This window comes from Athene cunicularia (assembly GCF_003259725.1).
Source record: "Athene cunicularia isolate RWA chromosome 3 unlocalized genomic scaffold, athCun1 chr3_part1, whole genome shotgun sequence".
In the NCBI taxonomy this organism is placed as follows: Eukaryota; Metazoa; Chordata; class Aves; order Strigiformes; family Strigidae; genus Athene; species Athene cunicularia.
In genome coordinates this window covers 88,161,585-88,169,236 of record NW_020799097.1, presented here as the reverse complement: position 1 = coordinate 88,169,236, position 7,652 = coordinate 88,161,585, and positions in this window count along the sequence as shown.

Here is a 7,652-nt window from a genome sequence, read left to right as displayed (position 1 = left end):
CCCCCCCCCCATTTTTTCCAATTTGCTACATTGGGTTTTTGAAGGATAAATCCGTTGGAAAAGCTCCAAAAAATAGGTTCCTGAAGAAATGTCTTGGTGACCTAACTCCTTGCAACTTAAGTGCAACTGAGTGAACTCAGTCAGACAGGTCTACTATAAGCATCAGCAACACTATAACAATAAGGGCAAGTAGAAAACTGTCATCACTGTGAATGTGCTGGATGGCTATTCTGGGAGAGGAAAAGGGTACTTTTTAAAGGTTTTCTGTATAGCCAGCATTGTACTTACTTGATCATTTGTGAAAAGAGCAAAACACTGTTGACGTTCATCCACCGAGAAAAGTTTAAATTTTATACACTACTGCACCCATTATAGCTCAAGAAAAGTTCATGCTCTCAACGCCACCCTTCTTTGTAATTCAGTCAACAAAATCTATTTTTTGTCTTACTCTTCTGTCATTTTATTTTGCATTAGAGCTCAGAATTACTGCAGTGAACATGACTATGGGCATGAATTAAGATAGCAATTTGCTTTTTCTCTCACTCAAGAAAAAAGGTGCAGAAATAGTAAAGATTAAATGGAAGAGTTAAAGTGGATGAAAACAATAATAATAAAAAAAAAGATATTTGCAAGACTATCTCTTTTCCCTTAACGTGAACTTTAAATAACCCTCAACAACTTAACAGCAACACTGGTATATCATTTGCAGATCTGTTCATTAAAAAACAGTAGATTATATTTTCAAAAGTAACCAGTAGTTGTTATCTTGGCTTTTAAATTTGGAACCTGATTTTCAAAAAGCAACACACTGAGACTTCAAAAATCTGGGGACTTTAGAAGGCATTGTCTATGGCAAATTATTTTTTTTCTTCTATTGTATAATTCTTATTTTTGTGAGTTCATGTTATAGAATTACTACTAGAAAAATAATAATATGAACATAAAGTTACACCCTATAATAAATAAGGTGATTTATGAGGGAAAATTGAGGCATAAAATAGGCAGAACTTGCTTAAATAACTTTGTAACAGATGATAAATGCAAAACTGGTGTAAAAGCAAAGGAAAGATAAGAATTGCTCGAGATACTACAGAAAGCTGCAAAATTAAATCCAGTGAAGTATAATTTAAAATCAGATTTTTGTGGAAATAATGCAGATTGATTAGACTGATAAATAGCATCCTAGCAGAAGAGTAGCCCTGATAAAGCATTGGAGAACTTACTGAAGAGACTAGTCCACCCTGCCAGTGTGATAATCAAGATTTGACAGTAGCTATCATTTTTTCCTCTCCACAGCTTTGATCGCGTCTTCCTGTGAGACTTTGATATATTAATTGATGTTTCTTATCAAGTGCAGTTTAATATTATTTTAAAGTTTCATCATCCTGCCTTTAACATCTGCACAGTTGTTGTCCACCTGACCAATTACCTCTCAAGCTGACTTTCCAGTCAAAAGGCACTGAGCTGGAATGTGTTATCTGGACCAGCAGATGCACTTGTACCTCAGGGGAGGTTCTCTCAGAAACATTCTTAAGGCTTTGTTAATTCACGACCCAGACTCAGTGTAGTAGTGGTCACGGCAGCCAGCAACAGGCAGTGCAATAGATCAGCACATCTTCCAGTTATGTAATTTCATGTTGTGGACTTTTCTGAGGGTGAATAGGATGAATAGAAAGTCAGTTTAGTTACCACACTAAATACTTCAGTTTTTCCCACTCACCATGACTGTCCCAGCTAATCACAAAAAAACCCACCATTGTTCATTGCAAGTCTTCTTAGCAAGGAGAGGTTGCAAGCTAGTTATGTTAAAAATCTACTCGGAAATTACTCCAGTGAAAAGGCAAATAAATGGACTCATGATTTTTCACAATGAAAATAATTAATTTTTACTTTGCTATAGATCAGCACTGACTGAAGGAAGTAGAAGAGCAGGGTAGGTAATATGTCCCTACAAGGAAAGTGAAGGGAATAAAATATGTATTTAATAATATAGGATTAAATTTAGCATGATATAAAAAGAGAGAGAGACTCTACAGAATAAATAGGGTTAACTGCACGTGTTTTTCCTCACAGAAGTCAAAAACTAAAGGCATGAATAAAATTCTATTAGGACTGAAGGATTTTCATTTATTTGAACAAGCTTTGTATTAGGCTTTTATAGCACCAAATAAAGAGATATTGTGTATATATAACTTTATCTCCTTGGTTAAGGCTTCCACCAACTTCTTTATTTCAGATAATCTTTAATGCCTGAATATACCCAGAATTCTTTTGGAGGTAAAACTTATTTTAAAATGTCGTCTTAAAAATAGTTACTTTGGAGTTACCAGTTGTTAAAAAGTTATGCTGGTTGTGGCACATTCATTGACTCTCTGTAGCAATGTTTGCAACTGGACTTTCAATGAGAGCTTCATTTTAAACTACTCCAATACCTTAACATTGGTAGTCACTGGGGAAAAAAAAAAAAATCAACAACAACAACCCCCCCCCAAAAAACAAAATCAGTATTTTTGTGAAGATTTTCCCAAGAGAAGCCTTTGACTAGAGATTTCTAACTTCAGTAAAATTATCCAGTAACATTTTCAGAACCGAAAAATATGTTTCTCTTCTTTTTTATTGAATTTTTAATTTTGACAGTTTGACAAAGGTAACTTACTGTGGTAATTTCTCTGCCCTCACATTTTTTATGAGATTGTTTGTTATTACTTCCTCTCAATTTAAAGAATAGGACTATTGGATCCTTTTAGAGTCACTTCATCCAAGGTGAAGATAGAAAAAATTGAAAAGGATGAAGTTTGTCTGCTATAAGAAAAGGAGATCAAACTTTCAATCCATGATGTCAATTGTTAAGATCAGGATAATGTAAATGAGAACACAGATGGTCTTTGAAAATTATTAATTTTTTTGCTATTATTTTAATATATCTTTTTTTGAAATCTACTTTCAAAAATCTTGAAAACATGAGAACAAAACAGTCCTTACAGATAAGTAACATTATTTGAAAATTAAATTAAAAGTACAAAAAGTACATTAAAAGTAAAAGAAAAAATGAGTTTGAATCCTCTTCAGTAATTTGACAAACTAGAATACTAAAGCTTAGTTTTCTTTCTCAACATACTAAGCTTAATTTAAAAGGGATAAGATTGAAAGCTGATTTTCAGAACCAAAACTCAAAATATTTTAAATCTGTTGCTAACACACTGTGCCTAAGACAGCACTTGCAGCTGCAGAAGCAGCCCCAGGGCCCTGAGTTTCTGCTGACCCTACAAAGCCCATCTGGACTGGGGAGCATAGGCCAAAGCCTCCTTTTTTGACATCTTGTGCTGCTGCTCTTACCTTCACTCCCTGCTTTGTACCCAGAACTGGCTGTTGAACTCAGTTTGATCTCTCTGTTTCCGAGGTTAAAAGAAAAGCTTGTTTGCTTTTACAGATGAGACATGAAGGTTGAATTTCAGTGGCCTTTGGCTTGTGAGAGCCCAGATCAGAGCAAAGCTACTCCAGCTGCCGTGCCAGCATTACATCCAGTTACACCCTCAATCTCCCTCTTCTGCTCCATCTTCAAAAGTTCAGACAGTGTCTGATAACTGTGGGGAAAAATAGACTGATTTAACGGAGTCTTTTAGCTGCAATTAAGAACAAACCCTTTTTGCCATTTGCTTGATGTTCCTTCATCAAAGGATTACTACATTGTCTTTGTTTGAAGCTCACTGCCTTCAATCCCACATGTCCTGATTTGAATATTGCAGACACAGGCAAAGGCACCTATTACAGGAGCTGCTTGGCACTTTCCATCCTACAACTATTTTCTATTGCTATTAACTTCATAAAAATTACAGGTTTAGTCTGAACTTTCCATGCTTGGTATCTGACTTAGGCTGTGTTTTGGTTTTGTTTTCTTTTTAAAAATATTTCAGCCAAAATAAAGTTGGTTTCCAATAATAAATTTAAGGAAAAACTACATCATTCTGTCCACACTGGAAAAAAAAAAAAAAACAACAAACAACCCAAAACCAAAAACCCAAACCAAACAAAAAAGTCAACACAAAAACCCCCAAACCAAAACCTTGTAACTATTTTGTTGAAATTACATTTTGTCTATACTGGGAAAACAAGCAAACAAACAAAACACTGCACACATATGAAAACAGACCTTGCTTGTAACTATTTTACTCAAGTTAAAGCATTGCTGTATTTTGGAGAAGGAGTGTCAGGCCTGCTTGTCCTTCTAAATTTTGTGGGGTAGATACACAATGGCCAGATCTCCAGTCTTGCTTTTTAATGACTCAAGCCAAGAGATTTTTAGCCCTTGTATGTATTCCACCAGTAAAACAGAGTAACTACAGAGTTAGGGTAATCTTGGGTCCTCCACTATAGCCAGCCAGACAGCAGATAGGAATAATCCCAAATGGATAGGGAAGCCAGGGTGGCTGAGGGATGAGGACTGCCACAGTGAGGTTAGACTGGGAAAATGCCCCAAGATCACAGGTGTGGGGCAGGAGGCTGCTTTGTAGCCAAGGGGATTAGGCAGGACCAGGCAGGTACATCCCCATGAGGTTCCTGACTGAGGACAGTGCAGTGAGCCCAGCGGTTCCTGCCACAGTGGTGCCTAGGAGGCAGTCAGGGCAGTTTTTCAGGGCTCTTGCTGGATTTAAGGATTAAATGCTCAAGGAGAGTCATATTGAAGCTACAAGTACTATATGGGTCTCATATAAGAGTGCATAGATGCATGAGTGTGTGTGGGGAGGGAGAACCAGCGATGTGGTTTCAGTAGCCATGACCTCTACTGAAGAGATGCTCGTTGTTCCTGGCTGGAACACTCTGCAGATGAAAAAGCTCCCAGCTTGGCAAAGCAGTTGGTGCAGCAGCACCTTCCTGTCCAAACCTTGGCAGTGGCTGAGTGTGCCTGCCTTGGACTGCAGGGGATTCAGCCCCACGTGGCCCAGACAAGGCTTCCAACATGCAGGCAGTGTCTGCTGAGCCCCAGGGAGTGCATGCTCAGAGGAGGAGACTCCTCCTAAAAGTAGAGGTATGGTTTTGTTAGAAAAGCAATAATGTAAAGGAATATATATGGTTGTTCTGAGTGGAGCACATCACTCATAAACTAAAGGGACAAAAAAATGGGGTTGCAAGGGCAAATTCTCAAAAATTAGAAGTGGTCCTAAGAAAGGAAGCTTGTACACCCTTAATGCAGCTCCTTCATGCATACCAATTCTTTGATGTAAGCAGTATCACATCGAGCTACAACAACATGACAAAGTCCATGTAGTTCTCCCAGGGCTCTGCTGAGATTACCAACCCCAGGATCTCTCAGGAAAGGATAATGCGAAAGTACAGTGAATTCTCCACTTGAACACAGAGAACTGGCAGGCTGAAAAATCCTACTCTGCATGTGTCAGAGAAGAGATAAGTGACAGAGAGAAGTGACAGAGAGGAAAGATGCTCAAACCACTACTTCCCCAGAAAGCAACAAAGAGACCTAGTTTCAGTTTCCTTCTCCTCAGTCATGAACAGTAGGGGATTCTGACTGTGCAGTGCTAATTAAGAACTGGACCTCAGCTGTATTTTCAGACTTGGGGATTCCTTAATCACATGGATCAGTCATTGCTCAGTTGCCCAGGTTGTTGCTTCTTTCCATTGTGCTCTCTGTCGGGTTTTCAGGTTCCTTGATCCAAATCTTCAACTAGTGTAAATTGGTACTGCTCCCTGGGGACTTAGTTTTTTTAAAGATGAAAGAAAAATGTTATTGAAAAGCACTGCTTTGTCAGTTTGACTGTGAGAAGATGAATAAAAAAGACTTCTGCTTGCAGTATACAACTGGTTGCCTTAGCAATAAAGTCACAATTGGGTTAAAGGGACCCTGTATAGCACAACTAATATCATTAGAGAAGTGGAAAGGTAACCCTGGCAGAAAAGTTCATGGCAATTAGATTAAAAATGGGCATCGAAAGAACAATTAATGTGCTCTCTTACTGCTCTTCAATTATTATTGAACAAGCACAAGTCTGGCATTTTATACTGGGCTTCCTGAGTAAATTCACTGTACTTGTAACAAGAATCATCTGATCAGATAAAGCTACTTCCACTTAGTGCAGAAGGGAATGCAGTGTGGATGAGTTAATCTCAATACCTATGGCAGTTTAAATGGGAATCCCTTTTCCTTGTCATGGTACAACCGCAGTCCTTACCAGTACTGTAACAGTAGTACTGTTACACATGAAAACACAATATGAATAATCTTTTGCAGGAAAATAAAGCCTCAGTAAGATTTTATTGTACAGTTTCTTGTACAATTGTTTACTTATGTTATTTGAAGGCACAGTCACTGATATATTTTTCCTCTGGTGTAACTTTTGTCATTTGCTGTATACCGTCTGCATATGCTTAGGCAGTCAGGATTAGTAATGCTAGAGCTACAAATATGCTTACAAATCCAGAGAGGATAGGTGAGCGAGGATATTGATATTTAGGATAGTAAAAAGCCTACTTTCTGTGGCCTAGGGTGTTGCAGATTTATCAGATTCCCATGCAGAAAAATTTTAGGAAATTTACATTCTGTGGGAAATGCGTAGCCCAAGTGGATGTCCTTAGAGAGATTTGGTTTATCAATGTAAAGATATGCAAGTGTCAGTCTTCTTTCTTTGCCCTCACATTTGACTGTCCATAGATTTCTCCTGCCAAAGTCACTGTGTGCCTGTGACTCCTTTTTCTCTAGTGAGGGCTTCAGTTCTTTCAAAGGCTCCCAAACACCATGTTTTCATTAAAAATAAAAGTTTCTATCTCTACCTGGAGCCTTGACCTAATACAGCATCCACGATGTACTCTGTCACCATCCCCACCTGGGATCCTCCCTCTCTTGCAGTCCAAGTTGCTCCCTTGGAGAGTTCCTCCTGGAGCCACCCCAGCAGCTCTTCCAGCAGCAGAGTCACGTGACTAACCAGCAAAGAAAGAGACAGGTTTGGAGAATCCTTGGAGAATTTGGAAACCTTGGAGAAAGGTTTGCCCTGATCCTTCTTGATGATGGGGAAAAGGAGAATGCTGTCAGTATCTTTGCTAAGGTCCAAATCATGAGCAAGGAATTCAAAAAGAGAATGAACTGGGCTAGGGTGCAAGAAGGATATGTGTGTGTGTGTCTCTGTGTGTGTGTGTGTAATTTTGTTTTCTTTTTCCTATAATTGGTCAAAAAGAAAAAACATATGCAAATAATGCTGACAGAGGTGCAAACACACAGTACACCTCTATTCCCAGGGTACCAGCAGATTTTCCTGCCTTAGAGATGTTCTAGAAAGTGATTAAACCAAAGCAGTACTGAGATCCTCTCAATAATCACAATTAAATGTATCAATTGTTCAATTAAAATCAATGTTTTAATACAAATTTTCCTAGGCACAGGAGGTTGAATCCGATATTTCCAAATGCTTCTCTGTGTTCTCTACAGTTGCTCTTGATCTTCCTGGCTCCCTCTTCATTTTGGTGAAGTTTAGCTTTCTTGGCCCAGACACAACATGGAAGGAGAGAATTCTCCCACCTTACAGTGACACATCTGGGGGAATCAGAACACATGGAGAGGTAGGTACGAGCCCTACAAGAGTCTTCACATCCTGAGCACACGTGCTCACAATTATCAATCTGCAAATGTATTGTTCTTTTGAAAA